Genomic DNA, 23,785 nt, shown 5'->3' on the forward strand with positions numbered 1-23,785 from the left:
GATGGTCCTGCAACTGACCCTACCCCAGTGGGTACTAAGGCTCAAATGTGACAGGTGAGGTCACATAAATAGTGGACTTAAATGAGGTCAGATTTAGTTCACCCTTTACCTAATAATGTAAAACTTCCTTTCGAAAATTACTTTTATCTTTGAATAATACAGTAATAATTTAAAAATTAGAACACTATAAAAAGGTGTGCTAGAAAAAGTCTTACTCCCACCCACTCCCTTCCTTTACCAGAAATAAACACTTTTACTTATCACTCGTGTACTCTTCAGTTTCTTTATGCAAATAATAGCAAATGCAAATATAAATTCTTATTTCTCTCCCTCTCTTACAGAAATATTTACATATTCTACAAACTCTCTGCATTTTTTCACCTGAACAGTATAATCCTGGAGATCTTCCCATGCTGACAGAGCCTTCATTCTATTTTATATTATGTGGAGGTACCAAAGTGTATTCAACCCATCCCCCTTGGGCCTTCTTTCACCTTTTTAGTCAGAGGATTTTTCTGTTTTTCTGGGACATCCTGCTGGTCTGATAACTAAGTGATTTAGATTGTTTCTTGTTTTTAAGTAAACATTAAAATTACATAGGAAAAGAAAAGAAATGGAAGCATAAGAATTTTTCTATCTTTTAAGAATATGTCAGATCCTAGAAAGAAAACACAAATCAGCATTTAAATATTAGAGAGGTATATTTTAATGGAAGGACTTGACATCTGATTCCCCTAAATATCCATTTTGGGGCATTGTAAGAAAAGGGATGTAATGGCAAAAGTGTACCTGCCATTACTTTTTCTTTTTTTCTGGTGTCAGAGGTACCAAATAGGAACTACACACAGCCACAAGTTTTTCCATGGCTTTAATCTGGGCAACAGCCCCAGAAAGAAATGTTAACAATTCATGCAGAGAGGAAAAGAAAGAGAGGTACACAGAGGAAACATGAAAACAAACAATCAAGTAAATCAGGGGCTCCGGTTTTCTCATGGTTTTTATTGAATGCAAAGGCAGGGCACTTCTATGTTCTAGATCCTACACGGTACTTCTAATTTTTAAAAAATGAGAGTGCATTCATGCTTTACTACAGGGCAAGCCAGTCTACAGAACCTCTAATCTGGTATCAGGATAGGAAGGAGGAAGATGAACCAAGAACTAATTTCTACCTCTACGCTATGAAGTCCCTTTCCTGACACTGCCTTTGGCAATAGTTCACAATAAAACTGCTGACACTATCCCATGTAGTGGCTCAACGGAATGCTCCACAGAAGATGTCACAAGTCTATTTACAGAAAAGACATCAGAATTTGCAAGAAATTGAATACTTCTTTTAAATACAATTTATTGTCAAATTGGCTTACATACAAAACCCAGTGTTCATCCCACCAAGTGCCCTCCTCAATGTCCATCACCCATTTCCCCTCTCCCCCACTCCCCTTCAACCCTCAGTTTGTTCTCTGTATTTAAGAGTCTCTTATGGTTTGCCTCCCTCCCTCTCTGTAACTATTTTCCCCCCTTCTCCCCCCCCCCATGGACTTCTGTTAAGTTTCTCAAGATCCACATATGAGTGAAAACGTATATTTGTCTTTCTCTGACTTATTTCACGTAGCATAATACCCTCCAAGTTTCATCCACGTTGCTGCAAATGGCAGGATTTCATTCTTTCTGATTGCCAAGTAGTATTCCATTGTATATATAAATCACATCTTCTTTATCCATTCGTCAGTTAATGGACATTTAGGCTCTTTCCATAATTTGGCTATTGTTGAAAAGTGCTGTTGTAAACACTGGGGTACATATGCCCCTATGCATCAGCACTCCTGTATCCCTTGGTTAAATTCCTAGCAGTGCTATTGCTGGGTCATAGGGTAATTCTATTTTTATTTTTTTTGAAGAACCTCCACAGTGTTTTCCAGAGCAGCTGCACCAGTTTGCATTCCCACCAGCAGTGCAAGAGTGTTCCCATTTCTCCACATCCTCGCCAGTATCCATAGTTTCCTAATTTGTTCATTTTAGCCACTCTGACGGGTGTGAGGTGGTATCTCAGTGTGTCTTTGATTTGTATTTCCCTAATGATGAGTGACGTTGTCCATCGTTTCATGTGTTTGTTGGCCATCTGGATGTCTTCTTTGGAAAAGTGTGTCTATTCATGTCTTCTGCCCATTTCTTCACTGGATTATTTGCTTTTCGGGTGTGGAGTTTGGGGAGTTCTTTATAGATTTTGGATGCTAGCCCTTTATCCGATATGCCATTCATAAATATCTTTAAGAAATTGAATATTTCTAAAGAAAACTATTTTTTTAATCTCCAAATATAAACATCAACTCTAAATACTAACCAAGAATTTACTAGTATATAAGTCTTATTGGAAGAAACTCATTCACGAACACAAAGATTTGAAAAAAGACAACCATAGCATTGTTTGTGATGGCAAAGATGGCAAACAATCTAAATACTGACCAACAGGCAAATGAATAAATCAATCACAGGACAGCCACAAGATGGAACATTATACACCTTTTAAAAAGAATGAAGCAGGGGTGCCTGGCTGGCTCAGTCGGTAGAGCATCCAACTCTTGATCTCTGGGTCTTGAGTTCAAGCCTCATGTTGGGTGTACAGATTACTTAAAAAAAAAAATGAGGTCGACATATAGGCACGGTCATAAGGAACCATCCACTGCACGCCGTTGTAAGAAAAGAGCTAATTATAGATTAGGAAGATCTTGGTTTTTTTAAAATGTTTTTAATGTTTATTTTTGAGAGACAGTGTAAGCAGGGGAGGGGCAGAGAGAGAGGGGACAGAGGATCTGAAATAGGTTCTGTGCTAACAGCAGAGAGCCTGATGTGGGGCTCAAACTCACGAACCTGTGAGATCATTATGTGAGCTGAAGTTGGACACTTAACTGGCTGAACCACCCAGGTGCCCAAGGCAGATCATGTTTTTTAAGTGCACAAAACATACAACATGCTATTAAATGTGTGTGCTTGTAAACGCATAAAAAAAGGAAGGTACAGGCAGTTGGTGAAAGGGGACATATACTTTTAATTTTAGCTACTTCTGTCATTTTTTTTTTTTTCAACGTTTATTTATTTTTGGGACAGAGAGAGACAGAGCATGAACGGGGGAGGGGGCAGAGAGAGAGGGAGACACAGAATCGGAAACAGGCTCCAGGCTCTGAGCCATCCGCCCAGAGCCTGACGCGGGGCTCGAACTCACGGACCGCGAGATCGTGAACTGGCTGAAGTCGGACGCTTAACCGACTGCGCCACCCAGGCGCCCCTGTCATTTGTTTTAAAAAACGAGAATGTACTCATGCCTTACTTGCTTTAAAAAATTAACAATTAAAACTCCTACTAAGTCTGCTTTAATGAATATACAAGATTTATTTTTGAAAAGTATACTAGAACCCACTAAATTAAAAAAAGGAAAGAACAAAAACCAAACACCTCACTTTTTCCATAACTAGGTTAGGTATTCTTGAAATCGTATTTAACAGAATATTAATTTATTTAGCAAACTCTGTTCCTAACGTATAAGCCATCAAACTCTGTCTGATCCAGATTACCGCAAATCCTAACTAACTGGGTCTGAAACAATAATGTTTCCCTTAATGCCTCATGTAAACAATGCACATCAGGCAATCAGTTCAGGAAATGGAATGTTCGTTAATCACGATTCCAGGAGAAATAATCCCTAAAAAAGCTAGTGTGTGGCATCTCTAATCTTAGGTCTGAATGGAAAGAAAGAAAAAGAACTGAGAACTGAAAAAGGAACTGGAGATCACTATAGGAGAACCAATTACACTGATCCTTAGGTAACTGGGAAGATTATCCTGAGCTATTATCTTTCAGGATCAGGAGTGGGCAGGACCTGTGAGTTCTGCTAACTTCCACAGCGTGATCAGGATGCTATGCCTCCTTCTCAGGGGCCAGGGATGCTTGTCCCCTTCAGCCCCCAGGGAGGGACTTCCACATGTCCTTCAAACCCCGCTCACATGTGCAGAGGCTTCCAGGGCATCTCCAGGCAGAACTGTCTCCTCTGCACTCTTCAGCTTTTATAACAGCTCACTCTCTGCTTTAATTATTTTTCTGCTGGGGCTGTCATGTTCCCCCACCAACCTTCTGCTTGATGGTAATTTCCTCAAAGACAAGCTCTTTATTTACTAGTCTTCTGTCCAGCACAGGGCCAAGTGTCTAGTGTAAAAGCAGAACATGGCACCCCAAAGCACTCCTAATGCTGGCTGTAGCATGCCTATGATGTGGATCCCCCTGACCCCACCCCGGAAGGCCAACTGTTTATTTCTCCTGTGCCAGGTAGTCAAGAGAAGAGGGAAGGGTTTTTTACCCTCCTTCCCTTTTGAAATCCATAAAAGTATGCCCTGCTTTAAGAAGCCAAACATACACAATAACTCAGGAAAATTATTGGTTTTAAGAAAATAATTTTGTTTCTTAAAAAAAAAAGGAATAATCTCACAGTTCCTTTATTTTAACAAAGAAATCAACCTTCCCTAAACACACATAATGATGTTTCTCATCTTCACTGCCCAGAAGCATTACAGCAGCTTCCTAGCTGGCCTGTCTTCCAGTACTGCACTCCTTCCTCTCCCAGCCAGCCCTCCTGGGCTGCCAGTGACTGACTGACTTTTTCTTTTTCTTTTTTTAAGTTTATTTATTTTTGACAGACAGAGAAAGAGTGAGTAGGGGAGGAGCAGAGCGACAGGAAGAGAGAGAGAATCCCAAGCAGGCTCCAAACCATCAACACAGAGCCCGAGTGGGGCTCGAGCTCACAAACCACAAGATCATGACCTGAGCTGAAATCAAGAGTCAGATGCTTAACCGACTGAGCCACCCAGGTGTCCCTGTCAGTGACTTTCTAAAGCACAAATATGACTGGTTACTCTTGCCTTTTTTGACTCCCTGTCACCACATCCAAATTCCCTTTCACGACCCAGTTACTGTCTCCTTCCCCATCTCTTTATGTTGCCAAACTGCCCAAACTTTATGCACTTCTCCCTTCATCAAAAGTAGTATGTTACACTGGCAGTTTATATGCATGCTTTTGACGCCTTCAGTCTACCTTAAAAACAGGACTAAAGAATTTGTCTATTCTAGATATCTCAGTAAGTGGAATCATACAGTATTTGTCCTCTTGAGTTTGGCTTATGACAGTTCACATAATGTTTTCAAGGTTCATCCATGTTGTAGCACGTATCAAAACTGTATTTTATGCACTGCTTTTTAAAGTTAACCTGTTAGTGTGTCCGCTTCAGCAGTACATACACTAAAGTTAATCTGTTAGGGTCTGGTTTTTTTTTTTTGAGAGGGAGGGAGGGGGGGAGAGAGAGAGAGAGAGGAGACAAGCAGGGCAAGGGCAGAAGGAAAGAGAGAATTTTAAACAGGCTCCATGCCCAGTGCGGAGCCTGAAGCAGGACTCGATCTCATGACCATGAGATCATGATCTGAGCCTAAGTCAAGAGTCAGCCACTCAACCGACTGAGCTACCCAGGTGCCCCATCTGTTAAGGTCTTCTATTTATTTCCTTTTAACTTTTTTTTCACATGAAGGAATGTTTTGGATTTTTACCAATTTTAAGACAATCCACCCAGACTTTTATACTGGCTAAGTTAATTAGATCTAGATCAGTGGGTTGGGGGAAGAGGGAACAGACAGTTAGTATTTACTGGTACAGAGTTCCTGCTTGGGATGACGAAAAAGTTCTGAAAATAGTGGCGATGGTTGTACAACACCATCAATGTTCTTAATGCTGCTGAACTGTACACTTAAAAATGGCTAAAAGAGCAAATTTTGTTATGTATTTTTTAGCACCGTAAAAAAAAGTACTATACAAAAAAAGAGCAATGCAAAGGAAACAATATGAAATCTAGGAGACAACTAGTCTGGACTCTTCAAAATGTCAATGTCATAAAAAATCCAAACATTGCTCTAGATTAAAAGAGAAAAAAGAGATCCAAAAACCAAGGGGGACAGGGGAACAAGAGTAAAGAGGGCAGTAAGGAGCACGGTTTTGACTTTTTTCTTTTTCATTTTAATCAAAAGCAGAGCAAGACCCATAGTCAAGCAGAGGGTACCCTTTAATGTAGACAAACAGGGTCTTCCCTAGTGGCTTTGGGATTTAGGAATTTAGAATTTCCCACTCTCGTAATTCAAGCAAGCACTTAGGATGAGAAAAGGAAAGAAGCTCGGCCTCTTTCCTTGGGGAACTTGGCTACTCTAATTCTATATTCTGGTTAATCAGTGATTGCAGTATACACGTACAGACTATCAAATCTTAACTACAAAACAAAATACACTTAACCCCAGCTCATCTAATCCTAACCAACCTGGTTCATGGTATATAGAGCTTTTCAACATCTAAGTGCCTCAGAATACTTTTTATAAATGTTATTATCTTTGTAGTGTAGATGCCCCGAGGAAATAGAAAGTTCCAACTTGAGTGAATTTCAGATAAACTAGATGTCCAGTGTTATAAATTTCAATAGCCTGGCAGAAATTATTTTGTGTGGTAGAATTTGTAGCTTAAAAACAAGTGGCCAAGCATTTGGGAAATACAATCATATTTAATTGTCATGGAATTTCTGTGATTATGAAGAACCATTTTACCTATATTTGGGGGGTAAAAAAAGTTTAACCATTTTACCTATATTGGGGGTAAAACACATGCTTGCATGTGCAGAGGATAATGGTATATGGTAATGAGCCACAAGTCTGATCAGCCACCTTGGGAACTCTAACCCAAGCCTTAACCATGATGGGGACTTGAGTGGAGAACAAAGTTAACACAAATGTGAGAACCCAGCTTATAAGATCTCAGGTTCCATTTGAAAATTAGGTCATCGTGGGGCGCCTGGGTGGCGCAGTCGGTTAAGCATCCGACTTCAGCCAGGTCACGATCTCGCGGTCCGGGAGTTCGAGCCCCGCGTCGGGCTCTGGGCTGATGGCTCAGAGCCTGGAGCCTGTTTCTGATTCTGTGTCTCCCTCTCTCTCTGCCCCTCCCCCGTTCATGCTCTGTCTCTCTCTGTCCCAAAAATAAATAAACGTTGAAAAAAAAAATGAAAAAATATATTTACTATTATGTACAGTTTTGTGTTTTCCTCTTATTAAATTTTATATTAAGAAGTAAATCATGGGGCGCCTGGGTGGTGCAGTCGGTTAAGCGTCCAACTTCAGCCAGGTCACGATCTCGAGGTCCGTGAGTTCGAGCCCCACATCAGGCTCTGGGCTGATGGCTCAGAGCCTGGAGCCTGTTTCCGATTCTGTGTCTCCCTCTCTCTCTCTGCTCCTCCCCCGTTCATGCTCTGTCTCTCTCTGTCCTAAAAATAAATAAACGTTGAAAAAAAAAAAATTAAAAAAAAAAAAAAAGAAAAGAAAATTAGGTCATCGAGAGACTAGAGAATCCCCAGGTAAACTGTGGACAAAAGAGGCAACATAGAAAGTAGAGTCCTATGAAAGAGTTCTGTGGGGTTCAATGAAGAATTCTACCTAACTAGGTCCCATCTGTTTCCATAGCCATTCTGGGTGCCATCAGATGACACACAGTCCTCACCGTGGAGGGAAATTAGAGCACCATGGATTACCTATGGAGTGGCAAGTATGCTAACCAACTCCAAGGACTGTGGGAGAGCTAAGACTAAACCCACCATGATTCTCCTGTTGCCCTCCCCCAGCATATAGTGCTATAGTCAGTATAGTGCTGTATCCCATGCACTCATTAGTATGTGTTTAAACCTTAAACTTAGAACTTCTGGACAGTCTGTACAAGGATATTCTGTGCTAAGCTGAACTAGGACCTAGGGCTGCTCAGGGAAGCAAATGAATCACCAGAGATAGCCAAGTCCAATCCTCTACCCAACTGTCACTTAAATCCCCCTCTTTGTCTCTTTGTCTCTCTCTCTCTCTCTCTCTCTCTCTCTCTCTCTCTCTCTCACACACACACACACACACACACAGGCAGGGGACAGGGAATGATTAAAAAGTCAATTTAAACAAATTGTTTAGTCACTTTGTTACAAAATTATTAAGAACAATTGCCTTTGCCTCTATGGGATCTAAAATAAATGTATTATAATAGTTATCAGAAAACGATGCTTTCAATATATAAACTGCTAAAAAGTGAAAAAAAAAGTTTAGGGATTTTTTAGCAAGAAAAATTATGTTTATGTGATCAAAGTCTTTGTGAATATTAACAGTGTTATGGGCCAAATCATAAAAAGATTAAATCAGGTATTATTGTGGTGACCTACTGCAAAGGGTTTTGAGCCAGAAGAACTGCGGTTATAAAGCTGACAACTTCCTTTCCTCTATAAACTCAAGTCCACAAAACCATAAATCCCCAAGCGGCCCCAACATACTCATGCTTCCTGACATTCAGAGGCAGGAGCTCATGAAAAGTCCACTGAACAGGACAAAAGTCAGTGAATATGGTAAGCAGTAGCCCAAGACTTTGTAACTCACTTAATCTCCTACACCCTCCTAACCAGTCTACTAGCTTATAGAAAGGCCTTGGCTTTTTAAGAAGTTGCTAACACAATTCCAGATTTCCCTTTTGAGGAAAACACTGGGGATTCTTAATTGTTGTTGAAACAGGGAGAAGGGGAAAGGGAAGAGTGAATGGGATGATTTATGATGATTAGATGTTCATGAGAAGACTGGCCAGACTGCTATTCCTGGGCAAGATGGTGCAGTAATTCCCCCACTGGGAAGGGTACAGTGAGTGTAATTTGCATTAAAAGATCATTAAGTTTCATTTCAATTGCGGGATTCTACAAATGCTCTGGAAATTGTAAGGTTAAAATAATCTCCTGTTAAAAGGAATCAGTATGGGGGACCTGGATGGCTCCGTCAGTCAGTGGAACATGCAACTCTTGATCTTGAGGTTGTGGGTTTGTGCCCCATGTCGGGTGTAGAGATTACTTAAAAATCAAATCTTAAAAAAAAAAAAAAAAAAAAAAAAAGGAATCAGCAGGATTTACTATGTACGCTGTGATGACCATATACTGTTCTAGTAAAGCAGACAACCAGATTTCTCAGAAACTCGATATTTTAGCTCTGTAAAAAGGAAGTCAAGGGGTGCCTGGGTGGCCTAGTTGGTTAAGTGTCTGAGACTCTTGGTTTAGGATCAGGTCATGATCTCATGGTTCATGAATTCGAGCCCTGCATCCGGCTATGCACTGACAGCACGGAGTCTGCTTGGGATTCTCTTTCCCTCTCTCTCTGCCCCTCCTGCTTTCTCTCAAAGTAAATAGATAAACTTAAAAAAAAAAAAAAAAAAAAAAAAAAAGAAGTCAATATCTAAAACTTTCTCTCTTTTGATTCATATTCACTTTTTGGCAAAGGGGCTCCTTTTACAGGAATGGTGGCAAAGAGTAGAACGATTTGAACTAAAGAAAGAGAAAAAAAATCTAAATAATTATTTGGGGAGAAACTAATATTTTTCTTTGCCAAAAACTTCTTTAGGAAATTAAAATAAAATGAAAACAAAAACAACACAGGAAAATTGTGACCCACTCTTATCAAGGTTTGTGCACAATTTCCTACAGATAATACCATCTTTCCCATCTACCATCTCCCTCCTTAATTCATTTTGTGACATGACAGAGAAAAAAAAATAGATTTAGCTCCAGTTTTACCAGAACTTCTCCATGTGCTTCACTGAACACTATTTCTTCCTCATACAAGTTATTTTATTTAAGGAAGTCTAATAAAGGTTCAGAGGTACACCGGAAACATTCATCACGGTATTTTTAGCAGGTAGCTATCCTCAAACCACCACTACTACTTACCTTAGTGGATTCTAATAAGTGTCTCATTTAAGCCTTACCACTCCCTACATGAAGTACTCATTGCTATCCCCATTTTTCAGATAAGTAAACTGAGGAGTTGATGAATGCCCTGTCTACATCTCACAGGTAGGGAGTGATATTTTTGACTTGTGCTCTGCAAGTTTAAATCTTTGTTCCTAAAACATCACTTTGGAATTGTTGATTCACCAGTAACAAAATTTACACTTTATGTATATGTATGTATATGTGTATGTGTGTGTGTGTATATAACATGTGTATATACACACACACACATTTACACACACACACACACACACACACACACACACACACACACAGCAATGAATTTCAGACAAGATATGCCTTTTCAGGCAAATTCTAGGAAAATGGGTCTTAGGATTGGACTTCTATCTAGCCTTTCCCATCCAGTGTCAACCTCGCTATAGACTCTGACCAAAAACACCTCCTCTAGGAAGGATTATTTTGAAAACTTCACCAAAGCTGCTCACTCTTTGCTCCTCAAAAGAATTTACTTACATACAAATGCCCTTTCAGAAAAGGTAACAAAGGCATTACCTAGTAAACTCTTTCACCAGGTCAGCTGACTCCTGGTTGACAGTCAGGGTCTCTTGGCCCATGGCTGGGAGCCATGCATACCTCTTTGTAAAGGCCTGAGGGTGGGACTAAGTATAGGAAAGATCTGCCTCATAGTTTTGCTTAGTAACACTGGCCAAATCCAGGGCTGTGCTGAACCTCGTGAGGCATGATAAAGCTTGAGAACCCTCTCCCAAATACAGATTGCTGCATGGGGAAAGGCGGAGTGGATCCCAGACAGGGAGACAAGGTCCTCAGAAGGCTAGAACATTTATGCGTGCCAGAGTACAAACATGAATTTGAATTCAGGAAGGTGAGATTTTGAGAGGGTAAGGCTGAGTGTTTGTGAACTAAAACTCTGCACACCAACTTCCAGCTTTTCAAGATCTAAACAGAGTAAGGATTTTCCTTAATATTTTCATTCGGCTGTGATGGAGATTCCAGTTAACAAAACCAAACTGTGTTTCTACAGAAGTGATTAGTTACTCTTTACAAGGCCCTCAAACTCATTATCTGTAATTAAGACTAACCAGGGTAAAAACACATATTTACACATCATAATTTGAGCCAAGATAAATGATATACATAAACACGACGCAACACAAGTTATAATCTGAGTATATAAATGTTTGCCTTGTGTGGTGCATGGTAAACACAAAATCATCTTTGTAAAGGCAAAGGGAGCCACATGCTTCGTCACCCACAACTGTGACATCCTTCCAGCAACTCTTCAACCCATTTTCAATAACTGCTTTCGTTAGTTTTCCAAACAGCACACAAATCTGTCCCGCTCCTTCCTTCCTTCCTACCTGGTCCTTTTTCGTTTTTTCTCCCCTCCACAGCCAAAGCAACATCTGGAACAGAGCAGGTGCTCAGCAATCAGCAAATTCACCAGAAGCATTTGTTGCTGACAGCTGGCTTCTTTTTCCTGGCTCACTCCATCCCATATTCTAACTTCCAACTATAAGAGGAATATGTGCTTACTGAAGACACTGACTGGTCTTCAACCAAGCCACTTGGTTTTTTTCCCACTCCAGTTTATGCTCATCGACTCAATGCAATAGGCTGCTGACCGAAAAATATAGGACAAGATATTTCCTAACACAGTAGCCACTACATACATTTCACGTGATTAGATGTAATGACTCACATAGAGGCGGTGTTTTTGCCCTCAAGACAAGAAATGCGTCAGCATGCCTTGACTTACCGAAGAAACAGTTTCACAATTAACACAAAAGTTCAAGCCAGAAGTTCCGAGTCCTCAAAGTCTGGGAATGAGTGATAAACCAACAACATTTTACTTCTGAAAAGAAGGAATTATTCCCAGCAGTTATAAAAGACTTCGATCATTTCATTATAGTCATGATGATGATTAAGAAAAATTAAATTCATCTCCACTATAGCCCTAAATCCCAATAAGCAGAGAAAGGCAGGAAAGGGTCAGCCAAGTCACATATTCCTCCCTCACAAAGGAATTCCCTCCCCCTGCCTTGCAAAGCAAGTAGGATTCACCATCTCACACAAGAGTAACATCTCACGGGGAGCCTGGGTGGCTCAGTTGGTAAAGTGTCTGCCTCTGGCTCGGGTCATGATCTCATAGTCTGTGAGTTCGAGCTCCACATATGGCTCTCTGCTGTCAGCACAGAGCCTGCTTTGGATCCTCTTTCCCCCTCTCTCTCTGCCCCTGCCCTGCTCACACACACTCTCTCTTAAAAATAAACTTAAAAAATATTTAAAAAAAAAAAAAAAAGAGTAACCTCTCACCTACACTGGGGGATGGGATGGTGTGAGCAATCCAAACCACCCCTATCCAATGTTCTGACAGGAGATTAAATAGACAACATCTTATCCAATTTCGGAGAACAGGGTAATTTCTAAGATTAAAGTTAAAAGTTTTCCAAAGTCATTTAGCAAACGTTCACTGAACACCTGTTGTATGCCAAGCATTTGTCTTAGGTTCTGCATTATATTAGCAAACAACAACAACCAATATCCTCATGATGCTTAGGTTCTAGAGAGTAAAAAGGAGGCAACACTGACCCCAGCAAGCCTTAGGACTCTCAACTTAATTTCAACAAAACAAGAAAGCACTTTAAAGCTGGTGCCTTGATCTAAAACAGTTAAGGAAAAAGGCTAATTCTGCTTTTTGCTAACTTAAATTTTTTAGGGTTTAGCTAGAAGTAACCAAGTATTTTTAAGCACCTATTTCTGCACAGTATTCTTCATTGCAGCTGTACCTGCAGTCCCCGTGGCACTGGACCCACTAAAGTTTTCTCTGCTATACAAAAGGATGCTCTGGAGAAGATAAAAAAGGTCATGGGAAAAGTTTGTATCAAAATTGGGAGAGAAGTAAGAAAACCAACTTTTCACACATGTCAATAAAAAGACAAACACAGTTCACAGGATACAAAGGAAAAAAAAAATCAGTGACCAACTGGTATCTCATAAAGTACTGATGAAAAAAGAAAGGAAAATCACTAGCTCTTAAAATTACATGATTTGAATAGAATGCAATTTGCTTTTTAAATCCTCTAATAGTCAACTTTAACACATATGAATGAGGGGACCCTGGGTAGCTCAGGCGGTTGAGCATCTGACTTCAGCTCAGGTCATGATCTCACAGTCTGTGAGTTCGAGCCCCGCATTGGGCTCTGTGCTGACAGCTCAGAGCCTGGAGCCTGCTTCGGATTCTGTGTCTTCCTTTCTCCCTGCCCCTCCCCCGTTCATGCTGTCTTTCTCTCTCTCTCTCTCAAAAATAAACATTAAAGAAAAAAAGAAAAGAAAATGCAGAGCTTAAAAAAAAAATAAAAACATATGAACTAGGGAAAGAGTGTATAAATTGCTCTTATTTTAAAAAGGATTCATTTTGTGATCACCTTACATCAATTCTGAAATGAAACAAATGAGCAGGGAGAAAACTTCAAATACACAAATTTGATTTATAACCAATTTTGAGAGGCTAGATTTTTGCACAGAGAACTTTTCCCAGGAGTGCTAACAGAAACACAAGATCTGTGAACTGTATCCTTCCTCAACTGTGCGCACCCTATCACTACCCCTGCACAGCCACAGCTTCTAGCCTGGTGGCCTGTACAGGAGTCGTTCCGTAAACTTAATGAATGAACGAATGAATGTGCATGACAGGGTTAACGTCTCTGGCACTTAAACACAGAACTCTTTCCAGCTGCTGATTCACTCTCTTCTGAGTTCCCTGTTTTACAAAGACTGTAAACACAGCATCTGTCTCGGTTGGTTCCTGACTTTTCATCACTTCCTCTTAAGCCAGCACCATTGGCTGGGTGGGCCCCAGCAGGATCCATCAGTGGGAAGTGGCACAGAGGCTTCAACACCTGACTTGAATAAAGGTGAACAACCTACCTGACTCAGCAGGTGGCCGTAGGAGGTCCTGCGACCACAGCTTCAAATTCCTTTCCCCATTTCTTTCCCCTTCCCAGGATGCACCCCAGCATTGCCCCCCACCCCACCCAGGACCCCAGGACCCTGCTTCTTCCTTTGCCTGGGGTCAGGTCCTCAGCAACAGGACTGGAGTAGGGAAGAGAGTTAAGTGAGTGCCCTCCCCTCCACTGTTCACAGAGTCCCAGTCTCCTTAGTGTTGTGATGAGCAACTGCCCTCCCCTCTTAATGTGTCCCTTGCCCCACCCCTAGGAATTATGAAAAAGCATTCCGTGAACTGCGTGCACATTATGAAGTGGGCAGTAGGGCTATTGTGAGAGATGCACAACAGCCTCCAACATTCTCTCATTCCCAGCTTTGGTTCTGATGTGCCCAGGAGAGCTGGTTTTCCTAGGAAATGTCAATGAATCTGACTTCATCTGGTGAGTCACAACTATGTCACTAGCAGTGAGCCAGGACAGAAGCTACTGAAGTTACACAGAGTCACCTTAGAAGTCAGGCTAAAAAATCCATTTCAGGATAATTTTAGAAGCTGAGGAGTACAACTGGCAAACTAAGAGCACCCTGATTATTCTGTTTTGGTGAGAGCACTTTTGTTCCTGGGTAGAAAATACAAAACTTGTAGAATTCCTTAGAAACTTGTGGAAATGCAAACACTTTATATACTAATGTCTAGAAGCAAAAGGACCTGATTTCTTAGGGAAATATGATTTGAGAAAAAAATATAAATTTAAATATATTCCCTGGATTTTCTAACTCAATCATTCTCCCCATCCCTAATAAAACATTCTGTTACCAGAGACTGCCATTATTGCAGCACAAGAGAGAAGCAGAGTGGAAGGCGCACCCAGCTGAGGTTGAATCCCGCCCCCTTTCCGACACATTATCAGACAGATGTTGGACTAGTCCTTTAACCTCTCTGGTTAATGCCTCAGACATGAGACAGTTAGACAAGATAATAGACCAAATGCTTTTCCAAACTAAAATTCACTTCATTTTAGCAGCAAAACAAAACTGTCACAAAGAGAAGGTAAGAAACAGAAGAGATATCTCATGGATTTAAGCTACAAATGGAAATGGGGAAAAAAAAACCACAAACCAAACAATTCAGCAAAGCTTGCATTTTGTTTGGGCCACATTTAAAAAAAACTTTTTTTTTTTTTTTTTGAGAGAGAGAGAGAGAGAGAGAGAGAGAGAGAGAGACAGAGCACGAGTAGGGAGGGGCAGAAAGAGAGGGAGACACAGAATCTGAAGGAGGCTCCAGGCTCTGAGCTGTCAGCACAGAGCCCAACGCAGGACTCAAACTCCTGAACCGTGAGATCATGACCTGAGCCGAAGTTGGATGCTTAACCGACTGAGCCACCCAGGCACCCCTGTTTGCCATCACAATTTTTAACAAATCAATAAATAAGTTAGATGACAGAGTCTATAGTATGTCATTTCATTTATTTATTTGTCAGTGCACAGCCTGATGAGGGGCTCAGTCCCACGATCCTGGGATCGTGACCTGAGCTGAAATCAGGAGTTGGCAGGCTTAACCGACTAAGCCACCCAGGTGTCCCCAGAGTCCACAGTGTTTTATAACTGGATGGCTTGCAATCCCAAAAGAGGGGTTTTGACAGTACTTGTATCATAGCCTACCCCAACAGCCACAATTTACCCCATTTATTCCCTTTTCTACCTTATTACAGAAGTGTTATGTTCACACTTTCACTACTGTCAGCATTACTCTTGCACAATCTCTGGTATCTGGATTTTGAATGTGTGATGTTAGTTCATGATATTTACTAGGAATGGAGGGTATCGCACAGCTAAGTAGGAGCTTGCCCATTTCCTATAGGTGTATGTTGGTCTTGGCATGGGACTGTGAATGAGGAGACTATAATTGCTTCCAAGGAATTCCACTGATGTCAAAACCACCAGATCAAAGCCTGTATTTCCACTACACAGAAACAGAGTTCTGGCCCATAATTCAGATGTCGGTTAATTAGTATAGTAGTGATACTCTACTTGTTATTTCAACTTTGATCTAAATAGTTCTGAAAAGCCCACATTCATATTTTAATTTTTTTCAAGTTTATTTATTTATTTTGAGAGGCAAAGAGGGGCAGACAGAGAGGGAGACAGAGGATCCCAAGCAGGCTCCGTGCTATCAGCATGGAGCTAGACTCAGGGCTCGAACTCATGGAACCATGAGCCAAAACTAGGAGTTGAAACCTTAACCAATGGAGCCACCCAGGCGCCCCCCACATTCATATTTTTAAAGCAACATGCTTTAACAGCAGGTGAGAGAAACTTAAGGCATCGCACATTTATTGGAAAAGCAGCCATGTTCAGCTTGATTTAATGCAGACACCAGTAGATAATTGTCCAAGGTTCTTCTAGAACAAGGGACTAGGAAACAGGTAAGTAAGAGAGACTTCAAAGGCAGGGTCTAGAGGGTGGGAGGGTGTGTGGGAACATCAGGAGGAAAAGTGTTTGTATTACAGAGTTCTTCCTGGTGACTTTTAAAGTGATTCTGCAGATTTCAGCAAATCTGAACACTTATACCTACTGCTCAACTGGTTTCTTTCAAACAAATGTACTTTTTAGAAACAAATACTACAGGGGTGCCTGGTGGCTGAGTCAGTTGAGTGCCTGACTCTTGATTTCAGCTCAGGTCATGATCCCAGGTTGTGGGATCAAGCCCTGTGTTGGGCTCCAGGCTAAATATGGAACCTGCTTAAGATTCTGTCTCCCTCTGCCCCTCTCCCTGGCTTGCACTCTCTCTCTCTCCCTCTAAAATAGTAGAGAGAGACAGAGACAGAGACAGACAGAGAGACAGAGAGAGAGGGAGGGAGAAAGAAGGACGGAAGGAAGATATTCTACGCACAAAGTTCAGCAGATACCCAAGAGTATAGTAGAACAATTCTCCCTTCTGTACCTATTCTTCCACCCTCTTGTTCTTGATACCAATTTTTAAAAAATCATTCCAGAGTATTCTATATGTAAACAGATATGTACATATTCTTTTTTCCCCAAAATAAAAATGTTAGTGCTCTGTATACACTTTTTTTTCACTTGGAGACTGTTTCATACTAAAACATATAAAATTATATTATTCTTTTTTTGATGACTGTAGAATAGTCAATTTTATGAAAGCACCATAATTAACTGGTCTCCTGACGGACATATAATGTTTCTATTCTTCTATTTCAAAACAAATAAACAAAAACAAAAACCTAAACGCTGTCATTAGTATCTATCTGGCCGGCTACTAATCTTGCACATGTGTGACTGTATCTTGGAAGATGAGCCCCTGGGAGTAGAATTACTGGGTCACATAATGTTAAAATACAAATGCAGTGATGTTTCTTCACAGATGTGAAAACACATTTATCATTTTTTTTTTAATTTATGCCTATTCAGAGATGAAAAGTACTATCTTACCTGCATTTTAATTACTTATGAGGTCGATCGTTCTTTGTATGTTGAAGAACCTCCCTCACTTCACTGGGGAACTTGACAGAAGTCTTCCTTTACTTCAGGATTCTAGAAGGTGACTTCTGGATTTGAGTAACCCCACTCATTTCAGTTACCTGACAAATACTTGCTGAGCATTTATGCTAGACATCAGACCGATGAAGAGCCAGTCCTCTACCATGAAGCACCAACAGTCTGGTTGGGAAGACCGCCACTCAAGAAGCCAGTGCGCTCTCAGCCACGCTGCTACAAGACAGGCCTGCGTCATGCTGGAGGGCGCCAGGGTGCTCAGACAGGCAGGAGGGGAACCCAGCAAGGGCCCCCAGAGGCACCTCAGCCAAGTCCTGAGCAGTAGGAGACAGAGTGGGCCACGTGAACAAAGGTAAGGGTTGGGAGTGTAAAGGGGTCTAGAAGCAAGGTCACAAGTAGAGAAAGGTCCAGAAACGCCTTCCTAGTCAAGGCAATGAGGTACACATAGGCACGGTGGCCAGGTCACATTGTTTGAGAGGAGCAAAGAATGCTTCCAAGGAAGGTCAAGAGAGCAGGCTGGAGATGCTGGCAGGAACTATTTCCTGAGTTGAAACATGAAAATGATAAACCTTCCACCAAGACCCAGAAAAGAAACATCAGACCCTTTGCAGGATTGGTGACCACCAGGTGAAACACTGGAGACACATAAACACAGTCATCAGCATTAACTTTCTTTTCAAAAGCTGTTGCTTTCTTTCTTCTTGCTGGTTTCCTTCCTCAGAGAAAAGAGCCTTGAGGCTCTGAAAATCTGGGTATGAGCATTAATTATACCCTTTCTTGCGGCCGTGTGCACACCACCACTGGGGAAATCTGCTGACCCTTCCTCACTTCTCCTTGACATGGGGCTGCCAGGTATATTTAACCAACAAATTAAGTGCCACCAACTACCATTATTATACACGTCTCTGTTCCTAGTAGGTATTTACCATACCTATTGAGATTACAATAGATAAATCTATTAAAAATAGTAAGACTGTTTTATGTTTTAGGCTAGTGAAAGGTAGGATTAAATAACATGATTAAAAAATTTCTTTAATATTTATTTTTGAGAAAGAGAGAGACAGAGTATGAGCTGGGGAGGGGCAGACAGAGAGAGAGAGAGAGAGAGGATCAGAAGCAGGTTCCAGGCTCTGAGCTGTCAGCACAGAGCCTGATGCGGGGCTTGAACTCATGAACCGGGTGATAATGACCTGAGCTGAAGTCAGATGCTCCACTGACTGAGCCACCCAGGTGCCCCTACAACTGATTTTTTTAAACAAATGTACTAGCACTTTTTTTTTAATCCACATAAATAATGCCTCCATCAAAGTAATGCCCTTAGAAGACTATTTACTTATCCCAATAAGGATTCCTCTTCCCAACATATTTTTGGATTCTTTAAAATATTTTTTTAAATGTTTATTTTGTTTTGAGAGAGAGAGAGAGAGAGAGAGAGAGAGAGAGAGAGAGAGAGAGAGGATGCAACCAGGGGAAGGGCAGAGAGAGATGGAAGAAACAAAACCCAAAGAAGGCTCTAGGCCCCTAGCTGTCAGCACAGAGCCCGACACTGGGCTCAAACCCACAAACCACGAATGACGTCGTGACCTGAGCTGAAGTTGGACGCTCAACTGCCTGAACCATCCAGGTGCACCGTGTTTTGGATTAATTGATATTTTCTTCAGCAGCTACCTAATAAACACTGATCTATGTTTGGTCTGTAGTGCAATCTTACAAATATGCTGGGTGCTGAAAATGGATATGCCTCTCTTCCTTTATCTTCCTCCTTCTATATTCAACAGAAACAAAACAAAACTCAGAGGTCTCTCCTTAACGCCTCTGCTAACAGCACACAGAACCAAACTCTGGAGAGTAGGCTGGCTTACTCTGCAGCCCTCCTCAGATGCCAGGACTGCTGGGCTGGCCACCACATACATGTCACCAACCTATCCTCATAGGGGATTCAGCTCCTACCTTCCTTCAGGGAGGGTGTAGAGGAGCAGCACCAGGGAGCACACCCTTGGCTGCCGTGAGCTCCCTGATCTGGTTACGGAGGGTATTTACTCAGGGCCAGGCTGGTACATGGGGAAACCAACCCCATCGGAGTTGGCTGATCATCAGAATGAGGGCAGGGGACGTTCTTCATTTCCAGGTATCGTCTGGTTAACATTAGGTGCCAGCATTAAAATTTTACCTTAACTGGGGGGAGGCTGCCTATCCTGGCAAGGTCAGTGCTCCCAGCCCTTAGCTCTGCCTTCTTTGTTGCATTTATCTCCACCCGCTTGTTTACATCTTTTCTGCCCAGCCAGACTCTGCTCCCTGTGATTTCCACACCTCATTACCCAGCACTTTCCATCCTCAAGGGATGACTATAAACAAATGAACAGGTATCAGAAGGAGCTGCCCTGTAAGCCCACGTAACTGGACCTCTCAATTCAACCCATGTTGGGCGGGACAGGTCATTTGAACGTGAAGAGGCCACTCCATCTCTGACCACGTTCCTTGCGGCACTCTGATGGACAGAGAGCTCTGAAAGAAAGCTCATTCCCTGATGCCTTTAGACCCCAGTTTATTGGGGGTCACAGGCAGAGTGGTGAGGCACCAGGACTGTTGAGCATGGGGTCACCACCCAGATATACGACTATGGCAGGCTACTTAATTTCTTGGGGCCAGATGGCCTCTTTCTACGAACCTCCTCTGTGTCAAGAATTCTCCAGTGCTGCCTGCTGTCTTCCCTCAAGAACACACAGATGTCTCTTCCTCCCATAGAAATCTGTACTAGAACTAAGTTGTCCAGGCAAGAGAAAAGAAAAGAAAAGAAAAGAAAAGAAAAGGAAAGAAAAGAGAAGAGAAGAGAAGAGAAGAGAAGAGAAGAGAAGAGAAGAGAAGAAAAGAAAACCTTTGAAGGAAGAATTTCTATGCTGTGAGTGGTTTATCCTGAGAATAAGACTCAGAGAAGTCTTAGAAATCTTCATTCAATGACACAGATAGACAGACTTTAATCTGTGAGCCAAGAAAAATGGTTTGTAAAGGCTAGCAGAAAAGAACCCCATGGCTAAGACCTTGTAAAAACATCTGTAACAAACAAAAGTTCTAAAGGAAAGACTGTGAATCAGCAGGATCACAGGAGGTGGGGAGTGAGCTTTGAAATGGCAGAGAATTAACCGGCTTAAGGGCAAATGGTGCAGAATGGGACTGCGGGAGGTGACACATACAAATCCTCCAGCACCCGCAGCCAGCAGAGGACAAGCAGACACAGTTTCATCCCAGGCCTGCACCAATGGGCATAGCTTCGTCTACCATACTAGTATTTTCCACACGGGCTACTGAGATCCATTAGAGTTTGTAAGGCCAAAGGCTCCGGCCTCGGGAGATAGAGAAGCCAGAATGAACAGGAATTACGTTTCCCATTCCCTTCACTGACAGGTGTTCACAGGTTGTAAATGCAAAGGGGTGGTGATGTAGATGAAAGACTCCTGTCCTACTCTCTGCCTTCCAGGAACGCAGTCCAGGAGGCGAGGAAGAGACCGGACACCAAAACCTATCATCCAAGGCACCACCAAGGATAAAACCAGTGCAGCACAGCCTGACGTGGGGCTCAAACTCACCAACGGTGAGATCGTGACCTGAGCTGAAATCAAGAGTCGGACACTTATCCAAGCCACCCAGGTGCCCCACAGCCATCTTGTTTAATTCTCACACAGGCCAGCGTGCTGGCAGGGAATGAAAGTAACTTGCCCAAGGTCCCTCAGCTGTGATGTGATGGGGCTGATTATAGAAATTTCCCAGATGAAACTGTAAGAACTGTACAAGACATTTTGAAGTCACAGGGTTCCAAGGACAACAGTGCCCATGGGAGGGACTGGCATTGTGGTGGGTATCCTATGAACACTAAGTGAGGTGCCTAAAAGAGCCCCACACTGCTGCTCAGCCTGGCCCTGTCATTATGTGGCTCCTATCTGCTGCATGCATGAAGGTGAAGTAAGTATTAACTGCTTTCACTTTGCACTTGGGGAATCCAAGGTGAAGCCAGGAGTCTGAACATAGATCCGATGCCCAAGTCATTAGTCCCTTCATTCTGGTAGTATTTTTAGGTGGAACATGAGACCAATGGTTCCATGCAGTAACTGCAGGAGGTGAGCAAATCCAGCAATAAAAAACAACATATCACATTTGTCTTATTTTCTAATATTTCTTTGTACATCAAGGAAAAAGTCTGAGGCTGCAGCTGGACGGTTTTTAATACCTCTCCAATACTAATGCTCCTCTCTCTTTAAAAAAGCAGATGATGTCAGGTTCAGAACCTTTCAACAAGTAACAGTAGCTAGAATTTAGTGACATTTTATTCACAGTGTATTTTATTTTTTATGGTTACTTTTTATTTATTGCAAATGGGGCTGATTTTCCATTTAGATAAATAATATAAAGTTTCTTTTAAAAGTAAACTTACCTTAAGCTTTTTGTTTAAGTAAGCTCTACACCCAATGTGGGGTTTGAACTCATGACCCCCATATCAACAGTCACATGTTCTACAGACTGAACCAGCCAGGTACCCCTGAGCTTAGCCAGGTACCCCTACGTTAAGGTTTTTAAAGGGGGGATCACTTTAAAGGAAAATAAAATAGTTAATATGCAGGTGGTGGAGATATGGCAGAAAACATTGATGGCTGAAATTTGGGAAATGTTACTCTACGCCACACTAGCCCTCAGAATACAAGCCAGGAATCTGAACACAGATCTGATGTCCAAGTCACCACTACTTTCATTTCGGTAGTACTGAAGTACTCTGGCTTCTCACCAGTTCTGAATTAGTACTCCTTCATGAGTAGATTAAATGAGACAAGTAATGTTCTCTAGAACTCTCAAGTCCGAGGCTACAGGATTCCCAGCTGACATGTCCTGGACATGATCTCTTGCATGGGCTACAGGAAGGAACATCATGTATCCAGGCTGGCAAACAGTTACATGAACAAGTGTAAGAAGTGGATATTAACAAGTGTTTGACTAGAGTAAGGCCAGAAAGTTATGGCTGGTAAGCTACATCTAGCCCAAAGCCTATTTTTGTAAATAAAGTTTTTTGTTTTTTTTTTTTTTAATTTTTTTTTTCAACGTTTATTTATTTTTGGGACAGAGAGAGACAGAGCATGAACGGGGGAGGGTCAGAGAGAGAGGGAGACACAGAATCGGAAACAGGCTCCAGGCTCCGAGCCATCAGCCCAGAGCCTGACGCGGGGCTTGAACTCACGAACCGCGAGATCGTGACCTGGCTGAAGTCGGACGCTTAACCGACTGCGCCACCCAGGCGCCCCATAAAGTTTTACTGAAACTCCCATTTCTGTATGCCTTGTAAACATACTGTTCACACATATATTGCCACTACGACGGCAGCACTGAGTAGTTGTGATGGAGACCATGTGCCACAAAGCCCAATATATTTACTACCTAGCTCTTTACCCAAAAAAAATCCAAAACCAAACAAACAAAAAAACTGACCCTTGCACCCAGGAGGCCAGGTGTTGTATATTAGAGCCAAGGAAGAATGCTGAGTGTAGTTCAAGGGCCAAAGCAATAACCCTGCCAGAAATTAAGTCAGAAACTGCCCCCACCACCCACCACCCCCCCCCCCCACCGCAACTGGTAGATAGGTAAGAAGAAATCTAAATGGAAAACTGAAGCAGGAAGAGGGGAAGAGCAAACCCATGATCGAAACTTGAGAAGAAAAATGAACAAGGGGCAAGGTAACACCAGAGATAATGGTTTTGCATCTTTTGGTCTCAAGAACTTCCTTTGTTATGGGCTATTCTGGGCTTCCCAGACCTTCCCAAGTTGCTGCCCTTTGCAGCTTAAAGGAGCCCCATCCTTGGGAAACCAGGCCCCCAGTCATGCCTTGCCAGGTGATATTCTGCGTGAACCAAGATAGGATTGTGATGGTCACACGTGAGGTTGGGTAGGGAGAAGAAATAACAGACTGCATTTAAGCAAGGGCCAACGGGTACACCCAATGAGGAGACAGGTGAACACTAGGCTGGGACAACTGCAGAGGGCCTTATCTTACTGGGTGAGGCGTTGCACTAATACAGCAGGCTATGGGAGATCGCTGCAGGCATTTGAGCTGGGCAGTAATCTGCAATTCCAGTTATTTGTGAGGCAGATAGTGGGGCATGACAAAGCTCAACAAGACGGGGAAATACCACCTATCTTTGGGTAACAATAGTGTAAAAGCCAAAATGGACTGGGTTTGCTAGAATGATGATGTCTATCACTGGAGTGTGGGAATCTGCTGCCACCACAGGCTCAAGACACCAAGGCCACCTCTTCTTTCATGTGCCTCATCTCATTTGCATGGACATTTCTAGGAGTGAAACAGAAACAAGACAGTGATGACTCTGAAGTGACCAGGAATGTTGACTGGGGAGTAAAGGATGGATTGCAAATAAGTGGGCCTTGTTAAAGACGACTTCAAATGAGAGAGGACCCAAGGGCCACTGACTGACACATAAACCCGG

The 23,785-nt window shown here is 42.1% G+C and overlaps 1 protein-coding gene across 3 annotated transcripts in view; it reads right to left on the reverse strand.

Annotated features, from left to right (window-relative positions):
- The window catches only part of IGF2BP2 (insulin like growth factor 2 mRNA binding protein 2), a 157,177-nt gene that overhangs the window by 43,345 nt on the left and 90,047 nt on the right, over window positions 1–23,785 (reverse strand). The window lies entirely within an intron of this gene.

Source organism: Puma concolor, chromosome C2, assembly GCF_028749965.1.
Source record: "Puma concolor isolate L17-30 chromosome C2, mPumCon1.1.hap2, whole genome shotgun sequence".
Classification (NCBI taxonomy): domain Eukaryota; kingdom Metazoa; phylum Chordata; class Mammalia; order Carnivora; family Felidae; genus Puma; species Puma concolor.